This window comes from Silene latifolia, chromosome Y (assembly GCF_048544455.1).
Source record: "Silene latifolia isolate original U9 population chromosome Y, ASM4854445v1, whole genome shotgun sequence".
In the NCBI taxonomy this organism is placed as follows: domain Eukaryota; kingdom Viridiplantae; phylum Streptophyta; class Magnoliopsida; order Caryophyllales; family Caryophyllaceae; genus Silene; species Silene latifolia.
The window spans coordinates 233,162,055-233,182,977 of record NC_133538.1 but is presented as its reverse complement, the minus strand read 5'-3'; the positions used below and the strand labels follow the sequence as shown (position 1 = coordinate 233,182,977).

At 38.7% G+C, this 20,923-nt stretch overlaps 1 long non-coding RNA gene across 1 annotated transcript; it reads right to left on the bottom strand.

Moving 5' to 3' along the window:
• Positions 1-6,881: 6,881 nt before the first annotated feature.
• Positions 6,882-15,052, bottom strand: LOC141626765 (uncharacterized). Its single transcript, XR_012536347.1, has 3 exons — positions 15,009-15,052; positions 14,164-14,904; positions 6,882-7,310 (listed from the first exon to the last, which is right to left on the bottom strand). It is a non-coding gene; the product is annotated as an uncharacterized LOC141626765 (long non-coding RNA).
• Between the last annotated feature and the right edge of the window lie 5,871 nt (positions 15,053-20,923).

Genomic DNA, 20,923 nt, shown 5'->3' with positions numbered 1-20,923 from the left:
AGTGGAGTCACTTGCAGGAGTGGCTTCACGCCTTAGTTTTACCCTCTGTGGAACCCGCCACAGGAGGGGATGTGCAAATTAATGAACAGGGTTATCGCTCGTCGATGAGCGGGGCTTAGATGGGTATGGCTACGGTCCCCCACTGGCAGGGCTACACGCTTTAGTGTGTTGGCAGTTACTTGATGAGATTGGGAGTTGGAGGTGGATGGTGAACTGCTGCTTATCTTTATTGTACGTTCTACTATTGGTTATTTGATCTAATTAACTCGGGAAACCGAGATGGTAGCACCTCCATACATTGAGGTGGTCCTTGTAAGGCACCTTGGTGTATGGATGTCTTAGAAGTTGTCCGGGCCATAACATTCTAGCTTACTATGTTGGGCTAGATCAAAGTGGCTTGCCATATTGGCCAGCTCTTCCCATAAGATCGTGTTTGTAATACCCGCCCTTTTAGAGACCCTTTGACCAGCGCTGACTGACCTTGGGAGCGGGAGTAGTCTTAGAATTGCGTGCCAAAACCATCTTGGGTTGCGTGTTATGAGTGGTACTCGATAGAGTAGAGGCTACTCGATCGAGAAGCTAGGTTACTCGATCGAGTAGGGGGCCACTCGATCGAGTATGTTGGGTACTCGATCGAGTACCGAGTTTTCAGCGAGGGTTTTATATCGCGTTTTGTTAAATCCGCATATTACTTCCGCCATTTTCCTCCTATCCTTCAGTCCCCTCTTTCCCTTCCCTTCACCTCAAAACCTCCATGGAAGCCTTTTGAAGATCCTTGTGCCTTAGGAGAGCGTCACTTGAGTCGGGTAGCGGTCTTTTGCTGAGTTTCTCCCTATAGGTATGTCATAATCATCATCCGTGTCCTTGTTCTTTACAGTTAGGGATTACTTGTTAGTAATAAATAATTGTATTGTGGTTATAGGCTTTGCTTGGTCGCTGGATATGTTGTTTTTCGACATGGATTGGTTGCGGTTGCTTAAAGGTAGGTTCGCCTACTCAGTTTCTGTAGATGGTCTAGCGTGTCGGTCGTTGTGGTTGTATTGTGGTTGTTTAATATCGTAATTATAGTGTGACGGTTGTGATTGTGATTGTGGTTGTGGTCTCTAGTTCTCGAGATGCGTTCTCGGCTGAGTGGGGTAACTTGCGGAAGTGGCTTCACGCCCTAGTTTCGCCCTTCGTGGAACCCGCCACGGAAGGGGATGTGCACATTAATGGACAGGGTTATCGCTCGATATGATGAGCGGGGCTTAGGTGGGAACGGCTGCGGTCCCCCACTAGCAGGGCTGGTCCGGTGGACAGTCAGTGACAGAGGTTGGTTGGGTTATCGTGATTGTGTATGAGGATGGCAGCGTGTATTGTGTTGTTAATTATAGTTGCGATAGTTATATTTTATCTCAATACTGACCTTGTGTGGTTGTTTGTTTGTTATGTGTCTGCCGTGATCCCTTATGGTGAGCAGTCGGTCTTAGCAGGTGCTGATGTTGTTGATAGCTGGAGTCTGGGCAGGGATGAGTCTTCACGAGATTCGGTAGTCTTAGCGAGTAGTCTTTGAGTTGTATCTTTCATATCGTTTGTTGGTTTAAATCGCTTGTAATATAATATAATAGTTCTTTTATCGACATTTGATTATTACTACCCTCGGGCAACCGAGATGGTAACGCCCTTATATGCTAAGGAAGGCCTAGTTAAGGCTCCTCTAAATATGGGGGTGTAACAAAGTGGTATCAGAGCGACGATTTTGGAACTTGTAACAAATGAACATAATGAACGTAGGGAGTCTAGTAAAATGAACCTGGTGTATGTGTAATGGGAGCCCCAGCTGATGCTAGGTTTTGGGTGAGTAGGCACCCTCATTTCAAAATCTTGGCCCCATGATGCTTAAGCCAGTCACATGGTACGGGAATGTGGAGTCCGTGTGTATATGTGTGACGTGTATGCTAATTGTGTCGGAGCTACTTGTAGTTGAGCCTTAGTTAGCGTTAATAAGGATGTGATAGCTGTATTTGGGCCGTGTTTAGTAAAGAGTTGGCATGATTAGTGAGCTTGTATGATGATTTTGAGATACGTGACAAAAGTCTATTCGATAGATATGCTTGGGAATGTGAATGGGTGTTCTATAATAGAAGGATGATCATGTTGGTGTTTGCTTAAGTTGATGGTGACGGTAGTCATGTACGAGCCTATAAACCCTGCCGTGTGTACGATGATGATGGTTATAGAATTGTTGAGTTATAATTTGAATCATAGCATATGGTAATGTATATATGCTTTGTTAGTTAGTTGAAACTTTTCCGCTGCGTGACAATCGATTTGTGTAAAATGAATTGCTTATAATTGTATTGGAGAACATGGATAGATTGATTTGTTATGAAGAGTTACAATTATATGTTATATGAAAGAATGAATTAATGTTAATTACATGTTTCATGTTATTGTGAACGCGAGTTTGGTAGCGATATGTTAAGACAAGTTTAAGTGTTATATAATGATGTACTTATGTTTATGAGGGACTCGGTAGCAGGTAAACCGAGTTGGGTAATTGTGTAGCGTAATGTGTTGTACACCTTATTTGTCGAGACGATGCTTAATGCTTGAGTAATGATTGTAAAACGTGATCGAATGTGATAATTAGTGCCGAATTCCAAACTAGTTTGGAATCGACACGCGGTGTTGTTTTGCAGGTATCTTCAATTTTCTTCGTATTTCTGACCGAGTACTTAACTATACTTGACCGAGTGCGAGTGCTTACTAGACCGAGTAGACCTCACTCGATCTAGTTAGGAAGCTATGACGTCGGGATGTGGAAAGATTCCCTGCATATACTCGACAAAATGGCTCCTACTCGATCGAGTAGGGTGGTACTCGATCGAGTACTCTAGGCAATCGATCGAGTAGGTTACTGTACAGTGAGACTTACGGGTTTCTTAAAACCCTTATTCTTTCTATTCCTCCCATTCATCTCCTATATTTCGAAAACCTAAGTCTAAATCCTCTCAAAATCTCTCATACTCTTGGGTTAGTGGTGATTCTTGGGGTTGATTTCCTTGTTTAATTTCGTTTCTTTACTTTGCTACTCAATCAAGGTATGCTTTTCTTCCTAATTTACATGATTTATTGATTTGGATGTGTTAGAATAAGGATAAAATCTGAAATTTTCGATTCATATGGATAGATTGTTGCTTTTAATAGTTGCAATATGATTCACATGCCTTCATTTCATGTTTGCTGATGACTAATTGCTATAAATTAGACTTGAAATTGCAAAAATTGAACCCGAAATTTCTAAGGTTTCCAAAATTGAAATTGATTTTTGGTTGTTTTACAATGGTTAGATGGTAGAATTGAGTCCTATGTATTGTTTATATCATGTTGAAAGATGGATTTTGATGATTTGTACCTTAGAAAGTTGCCTTAAAACTCCGTCTTAAAAGTGCCTCAAGTGGAAATTCGTGATCTATAATTGGAATTTGGTGTGGTATATGACTGTTTAAGTGAAGATTGAACTTCAATATGATAATAAAGACGATAATTGATGAAAAATATGCCAAAATTGTTCTGTTTGTTGTAAAGACCGTCGAAAAATTTAATTAAGTTGTTGTTCATAATATTGAAGGGTGATGATGATATGTTCTAAGTTACTCTTTTCCATGAACTAGTAACAATGCCTCACATGTGATTAGAAGTGTGTTTGGAACAACCTTTAGAATCACGCTAGGATATTCGAATTTGTTGAGCATGTGTATTCACCATGATAAATCGTTCACAACTGTGGCTTATGAATAGTCAGAACCGAGTTTATATATATCAAATTTGGGAGACTGCTGGTGAATGTGTGTACCTAGATGAATATTCAAAGTTAATGGCATGAATTATGTGCTTCACATGTCGAATTTGTTGGTGAATTTGAGTGCCTAACTGAGTATGTAAAGTCCAAATTACATGAAGTATATGCTTTACGTGTTTATGCAAGTTGCTTAAGTCACATGCTGAAACAGATGCCGAGACTGAACATAGGAACTCGTCAAAGTAAACGGGGGAGGGGTAATCCACCTGAGATGGGGGAAGGGAGTGGACCTGTGGTACCCGCAGTTTCGGAGTACCCTTCTGTGGTTTTTGTTGATTTAAAAAGCGAGAGCGTTTTGTAGTTTTACAAAAACGCAAGATGAGACCAACGAGGTTTATAGATACTACTTTGTTGGAGGAATTGGAGATAGAGACGGATGTCCGTCACATATTTGAGACCTTGGGCCTTATGGGTTTGTATAGGCTGAGGAAACACTCTTATCCTTTTCTTACCTTGGAGTTTATGAGCTCCTTTATCTATGACCCCGCTGGCCAGACCGTTGAGTTTCGGTTGATGAACACTAGATTCTTGCTTTCTATGGACCAATTTGCTTCTCACCTTGGGTTGGCCATGTTGGGGCTGGTGTCCTCCACAGTTAGTGCAATGACATATAAATCTCTAAAAGGATCAAAGGATATACTTTTGTTTTATTATCAGTTGGTCCACGTTTATCAATAACAGTTGGCTTGCTAGATAAGTTTGACGTTATTGTCATACTGATGGCGGTGATCAACTGGTCCCTAAAAGTCACACCTATAGGATACGTTTGAGAGACGTGACGGTATGAAAATACAGTCATGTTGATGCCTAATATGAATAAGCGGTTAGTCGGAGTTATTGACTAATAATTAGTCAAACGCGATGTTGAGATAATTATTTAATACGGATTAAATAATACTGGCTAAGGTGAATTAAGCGGTTAATTCGTAAATTGAATATAAACGGTTATATTTAATTAATGTATATTGAATTAATTAACTATACAATATTGTCATTGTCGGACAAGTATTAATATGTCGACTGATTCATGTTACTAGTCGATATTTTAATATCCGATAACGGATGACGATTTATAATTAAAACCCGTCATATACATTTAGCAAAACGACTCGGACCACGAGTTAAATAAGGAGAAAGTGGAAAGCCCACTCCCTCCCTAAGTAGGGTCGGTCGATCGAATAGAACAAAAGGAGAGTCCTTCTCTCCTTTTGACCTAATCATTCTCAGTTGAAGAAAAATTAGGGTTTTGGAGTCTTTTTCTCTGAAATTCTAGATCTCACATCAAAAACCTCACAAAAGCTCTCTCAATATTGCAAGGCAATCAGAGAGCAATTTCTAGCACAAGGGGCATAGTCTCAGACGATCTTGGGTGCAACGATTAGGAGGAAATCGCATTGATTTGTTCTTAGGCCGACTTTGCACAGGACCCGAGGTTGATTCTTATTCTTTTATCGTTTCTCTTGTTTTTCGTTTATGACCATTAATCACATGATAAATTACGTTATAGTCCTTATTTTTAAGGGATTTTATACGGATATTTCCCTTCAATTGGTATCAGAGCGAGGCCACGTAAATTTTTCATCGTGATTTTCATAAAACGATTTGAATCGATATTTTTGCCTTGAAAACCGTGATATGTTGTTCACGTCGATCGATCGATCGAGGATTTGTAGTGTCTCGATCAATTGGTTTTATTTTCGATTTGTTTGTGCATATTGTTATTATAAACGGTTTTTATAGCAATATGTTAAGGTTTTGTCAATTGTAGATTTAATTTAATACGGATTACGTCAAAATTGCAATTGGTTTTGTTTTGTCAAATCGATTTCACGAGAATTGTTTTGCTCTCGGTCGAGCGTAATACTACTCGATCAAGAGCTATTCTGTTTGGCAGACCACTCGGTCGACTGGCAGTATCAGTCGATCGAGCATTTTTGTTCTTCGATCGAGGACTTTCGTGTCTCGATCGAGGAAAAGTGTTTTGGCAGCGCTGAAAAAAATTATTTTTTTATGTTTTAATTTTTCTTTTGGCCATAAAATGTACATTATACGGATTTTGTACACTCGCTTGATTGTGAAACGGTTCACACACGTACCATTTAGTTATTTTAAAGCGGTTTAAAGTAACGGATTGTAATGAATTAAAATTAAGTTGATAAAAGCGGTTTTGTCACATAATTTTTAATCGTTAAAAGGTGGTTTGGATAAATTTAACATAATTACGGAATTATGTCATGAATAAATTTTGTTTTAGTTGATGCATCTTTTATTTATCGTTACTTTTGAATGCTGTGAATGTTTTTATTACGTATTTAATTTTACAAGCGGTTGTAACTTAGTGTGGCCTTAGTAGAACGTGTTACCGTAATGATGGAACACGGTCTTGGTTGTATTTTGAGATCTCGCATCTCCGTTTTGGTTTTTCCTTGTAATTACTGTTTCAATTTAGAATGTAAATAGGTTTACATTTTGTAAATTTTAAATTGTAATTTTGAGAAGACCAAAGATGGAGATCGGATGCTCACTCCCGCTGCATGAACCAAGATGGAACATCAAGACAAGCTTCTCGGGTCCAACGGTGGATTCCAAAGTTGTATTTTGTTAATTTTGCTAGGATAGGCCACACTAGGACTTTTATTTACGTTTTGTTTATTTTTATGTTTTTCATCGTAACGATAGTTTGCATCATATTCCGCCTAAAACCAAACCACCTAATATTTGCATGAAAACTGACTCATATAGAGGTTACGCGTTAGTTTTCTATGACATACAGATGTCACACGGTCTTAATAAGCCATCACCTAAGTTAATTCCACTAGTAGAAAAATATTTATTTGCGGCTCCAAAAAAAGGCCCTTTTGCGGCGTTTTTGATGTAGCAGCAAATGGGGGGGCCGCAAATAGCAAATTTATTTGCGGCGTTAAAAAAACGCCGCAAATAAATAGGCTATTTGAGGCGTTTTTTCAAAAAAACGCCGCAAATAGGTATTAAAAAAAAAAAAAAATTTTTTTTTTTTTTTTTTTTTTTCAAAAAAAAATGATCCAAACAAATGATTTAAATATAATAACTCTCAAATAGAATGACAATCTTACATTATTTTTATTCATACATCAAATAGAATAAAAACATACAAATGGAATAATGCAACAAGTCTATTATCTCAATGACTACCACTTACACTAGCTGACTCAACAATGTGTTCATAGCACAACAAAATGACCTAAACTAGCACGTCCATTAAGCACTGAACACCCCAACTCAAGTTACCTCGTTACATTTGCATCCAGGTTTAGTTTTCCGCTTGTTACATAATGTGTCACCAGAGCTTCGAATCCCTGTTGTTAGGCAGAATGATTAACGTCTTTGGTAGGAAAGGCGAGAAAGCGGCTACATTGGATCTGAACTCGCCCAGCTCGGCCAAAAGTTCCTCTTATGGTCTGTACAGCAAGTCTATTATGAGCCATATCTGCAACTCCCAGATGATGTCAGGTTTAGGACAATAATAGCAACCCAAGAAAACTCGTTTTTCCTTCTTTTCATGAAAACTCTGTTTTCTCTCTTTTCTCTCTCTAAAACCGTTTTCTCTCTTTTCTCTCTCTTTAACCGTTTTTCCTTCTTTTCATGAAAACTCTGTTTTTTAATCTTTTTCTCTCCTTTTTTCTTTGATTTCCATGGCGCGCACGAGGGCTAGACTGGCTCATTCAAGGACGGCACAGGTTTCCTCTGAACCTAAGCAAGGATCTGGTACTCCTTTGGACACGAACGATGTAGAATTGGACGCTCCCACTACTGCGCAATCTCGGCAGTTGGGGACGGTAAATGACCTCATCATTTCCGCCATTAAAGTTCTTTGGGAAAACTTCTATTTCTCGCTCCTAGAGTGAGTCCTATTCCTTCTCCGGTTGTTACTCTTTCTTCTTTGGCAACTACTGAACCTGTTAATGTGCCAATTTCTTCTGAAATTATCGGTAATTCTGAGATTCCTGTAGCAGCAGTTGATCCTATCCATGCTCCGGTTGTGGATAAAACTGTTACTGAATCTCTAGATACTGCTAAGGATACTATTGTGGATAATCTCTTGTGACTAGTGACTCGCACCATTGTCTTCTAAACCTAAAAATTGGGCATCCGTTGTTAACAATACAAAACAACAGGAATGAATTTGTTTTTCTGTGAAGAAAGTAAGTTTCTGAAACTATTCAGCTAGATGAACAAGATTTTGCTCATGAGTTAAAGTTTTGGGAGAACACTTTGATGGGGCATGTGGTGGGTTCTAAGCCAACTTTACAAACTGTTCAGAGTTTTGTTACCAAATTTTGGGGAAAGATCGGTTCTCCTGTTGTTCAATATTTCAGGAAGGGCTGGTTCTCCTTTAGATTCACAAATCAGGAGGAAATGACTAATGTTTTAAAGCAAGGTCCATGGAAGATTGGAGCAAATTCTTTAGTCCTTAAGCAATGGACTCCTCTATTTTCATGTGAAATGGAGAAGGTGGCTAAGGTTCCTGTTTGGGTTCTTTTCCCTGGTTTGGATCCCTTTTTGTGGTCTGACAAAGTTCTAAGTAAAATTTCTAGTAAGCTTGGAAGGCCTTTGTTTGCTGACCCAGCAACTACTACTAAGGCTAAACTATCATTTGCAAGGGTTTTAGTTGAAATTGATGTGTCTAAGACTATGCCAGATCATGTGGTCCTAGATATACCTTATCTAGGGCAGGTAACTCAGAAGGTGGTCTATGAATGGTACCCTTATTTTTGCCATGGATGTGGTAAATTAGGGCACACTGTCCAGACTTGTAAGTGGGAGAAAGCTAAGGAGTTACTAGTCCAGCAGAAGGGAAAGGATAAGGCAGCTGAAGACTGCCTGATTTCCTCCCCAAATCAGGTTCAATCAGTTAAGAAGTTTGGTGGTATCTCTGATGTCCCCCTGGTTGTGTCACTTCCTCAGAAAAGGCTTCCCCAGTCTTTGTCTACTAGAGATGGCTCTCTTAAGGGGACTCAAGTAAAGCATTCTGTCTGCTCTACCCTTGATACCTTGCCTCAGCAATCCTCTTTGGAGGTTATTCCTATTTCCCACAATCAGTTCTCTCTTTTAGATTCTGAGCAGGAGGTGTTAGCGGAAATCCCTGGGCTGGATGTCCAGGAGGTTGAACTAGGTGGTACCTCAGTGGAAATCTCAGAAGGCAAGGATAACACTCAAGGGACTGTAGGCTCAAGAATAGGCCAGAGCTCCCTTGGAATGTGTCCTAGCTCTCCTGAGTTTTCAACTGAAATGCACTCAGAATGTTCACCCGCAGTCTTAGTGGAGTCTCAGGAAGAAGTTCTTCCCCCGATAAGTAGTTATGAAAGTGGCGACTTGGAATGTAAGGGGTTTTAATACTCCCCTTAAACAAAATGAGGCTAAAGAGTATATGAGGAACAATAAGTTGGATTTATTTGCAATCTTGGAAACTAGAGTGAAACATGCTAAAGCTTCAAAAATATTGAATACCAAGTTTGGAAGTTGGGGTAGTTTAACCAATTATGGGAGTCATTATAATGGGAGAATTTGGCTTCTATATAATTCCCAGACAGTTGCTCTCGATCACCATCTTCTTGAGGCTCGGGTTATCGTTGTAGAGTTCACCATTTTGAGACTGGAAAAGATCTTAATGTCAGTTTTGTTTATGGTAGTAATGATGCTGTTCAAAGGAAGGATCTCTGGGGTACTCTAAGAGGCTTAGCTTCCTCTGATCCTTGGTTGGTCCTAGGTGACTTTAATATAGTAAGATGTCCTGAGGAAAAGCTTAGCCCTAATCCTCCCTTATTGCAAGATATGTTGGATTTTAATTCCTGTTTGTCTGACTGTCAGTTGGATGATCTGGCTTGCTCTGGTTGTGATATGACTTGGACTAATAAGCGGGACCCCGATGCTAGAGTTTGGTCTAAACTTGATCGGGTTCTTGTTAATTCTACTTGGATGTCCTCTTTCCCTACTTCTCATGCTATTTTCCGGGAGGCGGTATATCGACCATTCTCCCATGTTAGTCAATATATCGAGGATAGGAAGGTACTAAAGAGGTTTAGTTTTCTTGATAGCTGGATTAGTCACCCAGATTACCTCACAATAGTTCAAACTGCTTGGAATACTCCTATAGCAGGAAGTCCTATGCATAGACTCTTTCAGAAACTCAAAGCTGTGAAGCATGCTCTTTCGCTTTACATGGCCGTGGATTTTAGTAATATTTCTTCCGAGTTAAGTTGGCTAAAACTAATCGCTTCAAAGTGTCGCCAGCAATTAATTCTTGATCCTTTTTCTCCGAGATGCTTGAAGGAGAAAGATTGTTTAAAGGATTACAGTTCTCTTAAAAATTCTGAACTTTCTATTCTTCATCAACGAGCCAAGCTTAAGAATGTTCAACTTTCTGATAGTAATTCTCGATATTTCTTTGAAAAAATTATCGAAAGGCAAAGCATCAACAAATTATTGGTGCAATTAAAGATAAGAATGGCACTCTCCATCAAGGGATAGATAATGTTGGGCTAGCTTTTCAAGACTATTATCAGGATCTTTTAGGACAGGAAACTCCTACTGATAAGATGGTTCCTATCTACGATGGTTTAAGAGTTTGAAGAGGACAAAGAAGGGCTCATCAAAAATGTTTCTCCCGCCGAGATCGAGTGCTTTGTCTTTGCTATGGACTCTCGAGTAGCCACGGGATTGATGGTTTTTCTGCTGGTTTTTTAAATCGGCTTGGAATATTATTGAAGGAGATTTTTGTAAAGCAGTTCAAAGTTTCTTTAGGACTGGCAGGATGTCTAAACAAGCTAACTCTACTGTTCTTTCCCTCATTCCTAAGAAGGAAATTCCTGCAACTGTGATGGATTTTAGACCTATCTCTTGCTGTACAGTTTTTTATAAAACTGTTAGCAAGATCCTTGCTAATAGGTTGCAAAGAGTGCTCCCTTCTATTGTAGGAGAAGAACAAGCAGCTTTCATAAAAGGTAGAAACATTCATGAAAACATTCTACTATCTCAAGGCTTGGTAAAAGGATATAATAAGAAGTTCATTTCTCCTAGATGTCTGATTAAGGTTGACATTAGGAAAGCCTTTGATTCCTTGCAGTGGAGTTTTGTAGCTGATATGCTTCTTGAGTTTGGGTTTCCTCAACAATTTATTAGATGGCTCCATGGTTGTATCACGGGTGCCTGGTTTTCTCTTAAGTTGAATGGGGGACTGTTTGGTTTCTTTCAAGGTAAGAGTGGGATACGTCAAGGGGATCCGCTATCTCCTTACCTCTTTGTTCTCAGTATGGAGATCCTTTCTAGATCCTTAAGACGTCTCTGCCATCAGCCTTTAGTTTCTTACCATCCCAAGTGTAGCAAGCTCAACTTAACTCATTTAATATTCGCTGATGATTTGATGGTGTTTGTTAGGGGAGATGTCCCTTCTGTTAAAGCTGTTCAGCAGGCTTTAAGTGATTTTGCCCTTATCTCTGGACTTAATGCCAATGTTGAGAAGACTAATATTTTTTTTGGAGGAGTCTCTCAGGTAATTCAGGATGCTATTCTTCAGGAAACTGGTTTTTCAGCTGGTCAGTTCCCGGTTAGGTATCTTGGGTTGCCCTTAGGGACCTCTAGATATACTGTAAGTATGTTTGACTCTCTGGTGATCAAGATTCAGAAGAGACTTCAGCATAGGATTGGTAAAACTCTTACTTATGCTGGAAAAATTCAGTTGCTTAATGCTGTTATTTTTGGTATTGAGAACTACTGGGGCTCTAGTGTTCTATTTCCCCAAGAGGTGCTTTGCAGAATAAATAAGCTTAGCAGGGATTTTTTCTGGGGCATCTCAGAGGGAGAAAGGAAGATGCAATTTAAAAGTTGGGCTCATATCTGTGCTCCTTTACATAGAGGTGGGTTCAGTATCAAGGATGCCTATACTTGGAACATTGCCCTCCTCATTCACTGGGTTTGGACACTTTCTATTAATTCTGAAGGTCTGTGGGCAAGATGGCATAAGCAATATGTTTTGAAATCAGCCACCATCTGGTCTCTTTCTTCTAAAGACTATTTCTCTTCTAGTCTTAAAGGAATTATTGGGGCTAGGGATGTTCGATTGCAAAGTCGGATTCATTCGGCGGCTCAAAACTTCTTAGCTTCTTGTGTAGTTGGTGGTAAGCTTTCCACAAATCTTATCTATAACTACCTATTGCAGGCTCCTCTCCTTGAGGATTGGTACTCTGTCTTCTTTCACTCTAGTATTATTCCTAGTCACAAGATCATTGCCATTCTAATTTGCTCAAGGAAAATTAGCAACTCGGATAACCCGAAACTCGGGGGTTTGACTTGCTAATAGATGTTCTCTCTGTAGGAATGCTGAGGAGAATCATCAGCATCTATTTTTTGAATGTACTTTTGCGCAGGCAGTCTGGTCTGAATTACAAACTTGGCAGCATCTGACCTTTCAACACTCTGATCTTTTACTTGGGATGCAATGGAGTTTTGATCATCTGAGTAAAAACGGTTGGGACAAAATCTGGTTTAGTACGACCATGGCAATTTGTTTATAAAATTTGGACGGAAAGAAATGGTAGGATCTTCACTGGGACTGAGCACACTGTTCAGGACATTGTTACTAATATCAAGTTCCTGGTTTCTGTTCGAATGCAAATGCAGAAGAGATCTGCTGTCTTGTTAGCTAGACTTAGCTCTTAATTTTTAGAGTTTTTTTTTTTGCTTAAGTGTTTTACTTAAGTAGTTTGCTAGTGTGATATCCTTGCAATTTGTAATTTCTTTTCTTCAATGAAATGAAATGATATCTTTTTGCAAAAAAAAAAAAAAAAAAAAATAGCAACCCAAGAAAACATTGTTACTCTATTAAGGGAAGAAAGTTAATATTCTTGTTTCACGATCTAAGCTATCAACGAGAGCCACCAAAGACGCTTAAAAAAACATTGTTACTCTATTAGCACAAGCAGTACAGTATAAAAGTGTTGGCCTAATATACCTTAATGAAGCGGGTAATCAAACTGCTAACAATACTTAAGTGCCACCACACAATTTGAAAATTGTTCTTTACTACACAGCTGTCCATTATAACCTCACTGGTCTTAATATAATCATCAACAAGCTGAGTATATGTTAAAGGAGAAAGGGACCAGATACGGTTTTTGAAGAAGGCTTGCCTTTGTCTGACCATTAGCAAAGATAATTTACTATATCAAAAGATACTTCATGTCCATTGTGAACATTTTACTTTCTTACTATAACAACTGATGTTTCATATGTTTGCCCTGAAATATGGATTCCATTTATTCCAAACAACCAGAGAATAGTAGACATTACACATTTGGAAGCAACTACCTCTATTTGTCTGTACACAAACCCAGAAAAATCAATAGGATAAGCTTAACACTGACACAAAATTTAGCACATCAGTAAATATTAGCCAAGCTCAAAGAGACAATAGCTTGAACTAATCAGATAAGCTTTAAGAAAATCAACCAACGCGTACAGTGAAAGAAGCATAGCAAAATCAGTAAAGTCTAAAGAAATGAATTAAAAAGAAGCGCCAAAGTCGAGCTAATAACATTTCTAAACAGGGCGAGTAAGACATCATAAAGAGGCGTGCATTACATCAAACGAGAAAAAAAAACTAAACCAATTAAATCAGGTAGAACTTAGAAGCGTGCATTACCACTATCATTAAAATCCTTAGCTAGTGGACCACAAATACGAAAGAAAAGAGCTACTTGTAGCAAACCAAAAAACACCTAAAGAAAGGAACTACCTTTGTGATGACAAAGCATGGAAAAAGAAGCCAATGATGGTCACTTGTATTAAGTTGGTCAAGTCACGCATTTGGGCAAGCATGAAATAGTACAGATACAAAGCATAAAAAACGATTACTAACATGAGATTAGAAGGACGGATGGGAAACTTCTTTCAATAAGAAGCCAAATAAGCCCATTCACTCCTCATCTCAACAAGAGAGAAAATAGGATAAGAAATTAAACCATCAAATTGAGAATTTGAGAAAATAAACAATTATGTTAGCTGCACTAGGGGACGAGATCGTGGGAAGAGGGGATGCAACTGAACCAGTGCTGGTATAAGTGGCGTGTATAAATGATGGAGAAAGCAACCGAATGATATAGATTTGCGAAGTCCCTAGCTAAAACAGTAAAGCATAAATCAGACAACATGGTCTCTACCATATAATACAATACACAAACGACATTGAGTGACATATACTACTTAGAGCACACACGTAATACCAAAATAATTGAGGGAGTTGAAGTTTAATTCCCTAAAAGAAAAGGAGAGCAAGTAGTGTATACCTTATATATAATTGACCCAATTGAAGCGCTGAAGCAGACTTATCCAACGGCCGGCATATACTCGGTCACTTTACTGTCAATGAGGGGGATTATTGGTATCTGAGATAGCTTGTGCATTACATATAGCTGTTAAGTTTTCGTTACACTGAAGCAAATTTGGGGATCGAGAAAATCATATCTTCAAACACTTTCATATAACATTACAAATGCTAACAAAGTCGTTTAAAATATCATGCCACTGTTATTCACTGAAACCAGAGCATAAGGTAGTTTCATTATAAAATAAAATAAAATAAAATTGCAAACCCATCACAAATTTTGATACATACACTGAAAGTAGTCGATGTTTCATGATCCATTTTTTAAAGTAGGCCACGATGAAAAATGCATCTTGAAACATTAAAAATTAGTCATTACTCAAGACTAGTCAGGAGTTTCATTATTGATGTATTAACAAGCATCCTGAAACTCGCAGTATAAAATAAGATGTCAATTGAAATAGTGAACCTTCCGCTCCACCGAACCTAGAGACAATTGGAATGCTCATACCCAAATTAATCAAAATCAACTACACCAACATTATAGCATCAATTTCAGAATACAATAATACATTCATTGATCAATAAAATCAATAAGAGACAGTAATTGTAACCTTTTAAGGATCACGGGCAGCAGCAGGTACAATATAAGGCTTCATTTTCTACTCAAATTCATCTTGAAGTGAGATTTCAATCATAAACCCTAAAATTGATCAAAATGCAATATTTCTTCATTAATTACAGAATTTAAACTAGATTTCAGATGAACATGGAAAATGGAAATGCTTAATTAATTAATATAAGTACCTAATTAAGGAGATGATGGCGGCGGTATAGTCTTCGCCATCGGTCGGTTTTGTGTTTAGTCATCGCCGTCGTTGAAAGGAGTGAGGGTGGCTGTCGTTATCGTAGTTCCTATGTGGTCTTCATTCTTACGGAGTGGCTAGTCGTCGTTCCGAATGGATCTTCAGTCGTCGACATTGAAAGGGAGCAAGTAGATGAAGAGAGAGAGAGTGATAAAAAGGGCAAGAAAAATGACAGTGAAAAGGAAATAGGGAAAACACGCTTAAACCAAACGCCGCATATAGGTCTGGTAGATTAAAAAAAAATATAAAAGTATTTTAGCTTTTGCTGCTGTTTGACTAAAACGCCTCAAATAGTGAGCAGCAAATAAATATTTTTCTACTAGTGTTCATTCACGTAATGCTAGTTTTTTCGTTCACTTAAAATGAATTAAAACTAAGTTGATGGGATCTTCCTCGTATAACCAAAAATTGAGAATAGTCTTTATAGGTCAAACTCCAATGAATCCCTTCTTCGTCGGTAGGCATAATATGACCCCTTCTACGTCGGGTAAGTTGGAACTAATTGACCTATTTTATCTCAACACTATGGTCACTCGTACGATCCTGTGATTATGGTGGACTAAAGATAGGATTTACGGAAATCTATCGACCAAGAGTTCTAACGGTAGAACTAGCCAAACAGTTGGCTTATCAATTTACGGAAATTGAGTCTTGGGATCATTTGTATAATTCTTGAGGTAGATCGATTATACAAGTGCAATGAGTCTACACGTTAAAATGAATTTTAAATAGACTTAAATCACCTCGATGAGTTGCTTATTTTGTTTTGTTTTTCTTTCTTTTTCAGTGTAGAACACGATCATTTAAACTGCTAATAACAAAATGGTTGGCCGTACGGACGACCCAATGCCAAGTGCCACATTGGACCGTGAGTCCTGGCTTCGGATCTTCATGAATCAGATGAATCAGTCTACTCGATCAAGAATGATGGATCAAACCGCAGACTAGGAGGCGGCATTACGGAATGCCGCCATTGCCGACGGAAGCTCAAATATCCGATAGAGCCCATCCCGCCAAACCCGTGCCCCACGGCTGGAGCTAACGAGATCGCCACGTATAGCGATTTCGTCATGGAAGCGGGTGCGATAAAGAACGTACTCATTTTTGCAATGAAATCCAATTTGCAGAAACGTTTCATAGCCCAAGGTGCGAACAAGATTTTCACCACGCTCACTAAGGAATTCTCGAAAGCACCGAGAATCGTGACCTATGAGCATACATGTCGCTTCTTTGAGGCAAAACTCCAGAAGGGCCAACCGGTTAGCCCACACATTCTCAGCATGATTGAGAATGTCGAGAAACTGGAGGCACTTGATTGTAAGATCAGCGAGAACATCGTGATTGACCGCATGCTTCATTCACTCCACGATGGTTTTGCGCTCTTTAGAGCCAATTACTATATGAATGATTTGAAGAAAAGTCCTCATGCACTACACTCCCTTCTCGTACAGACCGAGAAGGACATGAAGTTTAGTGGGAGCATGAAACAGGATGTTCTCGTTGTATCAAACAAGGGCAAGGGTAAGGGCAAAGCTCAGGCAAACCTAGCAGTAGGTAAGCCGAAGTTTAAGAAGTCGGGATCAGGTAAGAGTGGGCCTGGTGAGTCAAGCACCTCACTAGGCGCGACAAAGAGCAAGGACGGTAACATGGAATGCCATCATTGCCACAAGACTGGGCATTGGAGGCGTACATGTCCTGTATACCGTGAGGACATAAAAGCAGGTCGCGTCACTCCTGTTGGTATGTCTTCTTCTTCTTCTTCTTTTATTCATATGATTGAGATTAACCATGCAAGTTACGGAACTTGGGTACTAGATACTGGTTGTGGTTCTCATCTATGCAATCATGTGCGGGGCTCAAACATCGAACCCCTCGTAAAGGGTGAGGTGGACTGCGTGTCGGGAATGGAGCACGAGTGGTGCGTCTCGAGGGGAACATATGTGATCCAGCTTCCTAGCGGATTTGAGTTATTTTTATATAACTGCTATTATGTACCCAGTTTATCTAAAAATATTATTTCAGTTTCTGCACTTGACAAACTTGGTTTTTCATTTGTAATAGAGAATAATAGCTGCATTTTCTCGTTACACGATATGATTTATGGCAAGGCAGTCTCCATGAATGGAATTTATGTTTTAGATCAGACCACTGAAATATTGCACGTAATGAATAAGAAGTTAAAGGTTGGTGACAAAGATCAAACTTATCTATGGCACTGCTGTAGATACCCGTATCCGTCGATATTGGAATTTATAGAGAACCAGACAAACACCCGATGATGATAGGACACATGTATTCATTTAGTTGTCATTGTCATTATTTAGGTTCGTTTTACGATATAGAATGAGCGTTGTCGACGGAGTATTTTAATTTAAATGATATTTAAATTAAAGTCTTTTTTAAAGATGATTTCAATTTATTTTATTTTATTTTGAATTTATTTTTCTTGAGTTTATTTTATTGAAAATAAAATAAATATTTGATTTGAAAAATCATTTTATGAGTATATTTGATTTAAAAAATCATTTATTTTAATGTGTTAATTGATTTGAAAAATCGATTTAAAAATCGAGAAAAACTCGTTTCAACCACGCGTTTTGGAGCGCGATTTTAGCTCGGTTTTTGAGCCCGTTTTCTTTACGAGTTGGCACGAATATCGAGTACACTAACCAATCTAGACCACTACCCATCCAACCCCAGTTCGAACCCCTTAACCACGGCCCAAATCCCATCCCAAATCACCCCCAACAGCCCGCATACAAACAGCCTACCCCCTGTTTTGCGTGATGAATCCCGAGCCCAAAACCCGCTCCAAATACCACCAAAATCCGTGCCCATTAACCCTAACCCATACCCTAATATCCTACCCATATTACCTTACCTTAATCACCAAGAAAAACCCCCAAACGAACCCTAGAAAACCCCCCAAAAGCTGTTGGACAGCAGCTATGCACGAGCAGGCCCGTCTGCCTCTCTCCCCCCTTTACCCTATTTTAACTCCTTATAAATACCACCCCTTCACCATACATTCATTCCTCTAAATTCTCCATACATACTACCTTCACTCAAAAGCTTTAAACCTCAGAAACAAACCCTAATTGCCTCTCAAAAACCCTCCACAAAACCGACATCCAAACTTAAACAGTTTGTGTGTCCTCTTCGAAAAACAATTCGTTCCTCCTTCAAACCTCCATCAAAACTCGAGTTTCTTGTTCCTAATTAACCATATAACATCCATCTACACATTAGACAAAGATTTACGAGCCAAATTGCCATTGAGAGTACACGAAATCCCTCGAAAAACAGAGTGTTATACACTCTGTTTTCGCGGTTTGTTCCTGTCTGTCCAGTTCTGTTTGTGCTCGTTTTTCGTGCCCAATAACTCAAAACGAGCAGGGGTTGCTTTAAGATCTCTGTTCTCCTCTCTTTCTAGTTTTCAAAACATCTTTTAAATCGAATTTTTATCGTGAAACGAGGGAGAAATCGCTGTTTGAAAGTTGCTGTCCAGATTCGATAAAAAACGCGTGTTTGCTTTGTTTCTTCGTCGACGACGGCCTCTCGAGATAAAATCTACCATCGATTACGACCCAAGACGGTGTCAACGATACATGTAGGTTGAGGGTGCATCAAATCCTTTTCTTTCTCCCTTTTATTTCGTTTTTTTATGTTTGTTTTTTTATAGTTTGTTTTTGTTTGTTTATCGTTTTTTTTTATCGATTGTTCTAATTAACTACGAAACTAGTTTAGTCCGAGTATGAGTTAAAGTACCACCATGAACACCCGCGTTGACTTGAGATGGGAAAGAAACCGCTACATCAGTCGGTCGTACACCCCCGTCTCATTTACATATCCTCGTGTTCAAGGTAGGGCATTAATAAAACAAATTCTAACTTCATTCTTCGCTTTTGACCTCTCTTCTGTTTCGTGTGATTCGACCCACCCTAGGACCATTCACATGTTAGTATGACCTCTGATTGTTAACATATAACTTGTTTAGATGACATTAGATCGATTTGATAACCTAATTAGACACATTAGGGTACATCGACATAGCTTTAAAAACCGATTAACAATTCTGTAACTTAATTGAATTCATCTTCCCTTTCACTAATTTTCTCGCTAGCATGGAAGTGCGTGCTTAACACCTTTCCATTTGCACTCGTTGACGATTTAGAATTGTACCTAACCTAGTTCGTATTTATTTAATTCAATTTGTAATTAATTAACCTTTAATTTGTTTTATTTATTTCTAATTTTTTAAAAGTCGTTTTAATTACCTTTTATGGTTCAAAATCTGTAAATTTAATTTAATGAATTTTTTCGTAATTTATTTTACTAATTTCGTAATTAAAACATAATTAACTTTGCTTTTCTACAAAAACCGTGCCTTGCACGGGTCTGTCTGACTTCTGATCCGTGCACTGCACGGGTCCGCCAGTTTTAGTTTCTTTTCTTCTTTTGTTTCTTTAATTGTTTACTAATCCTATTTTAATAAATATGGATTGGTGAATAATTTTAATAAGTTGGGTTCAATTTAATTAATAAGTTGTACCTAATTTATTTCAAGCCTTTGTACTTATTTATTTTAATTTAATTAGTTTAATTCTAATCTAATTTGTTTATTAACTAATAATTCGGCTAACATCTTTAATTAGTCTAACTTAGCTTTAGCTTTTTTTGTTTACATTTGTTTCGTTTATTAAGACTTAATAGTTTAAGTTGTATTTTGTTAGTTTGTATTGTAATCTGAGTCAAAGTAATTACGATAGTTGTTGTAATTAGATTGAGTTGTAATTTATTTCTCGTTGTGTCGGCATGAAATGCCTGGGTTGTAATAGGATAGATCCCAATGGCTCCCCCATTCCTCCTAAGCCGTGTTTGCGCATCTTTTATTTCAAATCAACCAACATGCTAAAACAACTTTGACAAAGTTAGTATTCATGCATTAAACGACATAGAAACTTCACATGTTAGGGTTTTATAAAACGATGTTTGCATATCATATATCGTAGTAGCTATGACCTTGTTTGAACTCCGACACTTGACTTAGTAGAGACCGTTATTGACGGGCGGGGTTAGGTGTCCTTATGGGCTTCCTAACACGTACCCTCACCCCTTACTCAAGATCTATGGTTTGTGGATCCGTCTAAATACCATTGGATTACGAGAGTCATTCAAATCGAGTGATATAGGGTACAAGTCTTTATCTTTAATCACTCGTAGTCGATTGGCTTTATGCTTTTCGATGAAAGGTGTAAAGTTGACTTGAACGGTTCCAAGTTCCCAAAAAACTTGGTGGCGACTCTAATATGTCTTAATTCGATTCGAAAGAACCTCGAGTCGATTATGCCTAGTGTGGATCCCGAGGACGCAGTTTCCGAGGGCCTTGTCCACAGTTTGGCGACTCCGCTGGGGAAAAGAGGACTAGTTACACTTTGTTTCTAGGGTCTTTTCCTCCGAGGTGAAACTTGAAAAGAAAGTGTTGAAAGTAAAACATTACTCATAGTGCTACGATTCATGCATAAACCCTTAAGGATTTTCCCGGGCCGTCCCAGCGTTTCTTTGTGATGCGTGGGGGGCGACGTCCCACTATGCTAGGAAGCTGCACATTGCTCGCTTCCACTTCACCTCGCGTGGTTCTTGATGGTGGGGACGCTCTTCTAGGTACTTTACCTTAAGGCCCTTGCTCTATAAGACCGCAAAAGGATGGAGGGCATAGACCTTCTTGTAGAAGACTTGCCGAGACTTAGAGATGTCTAGGAGCATACATCCTTATAACATGAGAATGACAATGTGCAAGTTGTTTTCCCGAGTCTTTTCAAAATTTTCCATGTCCATTTCAAAACCGAACTTTTG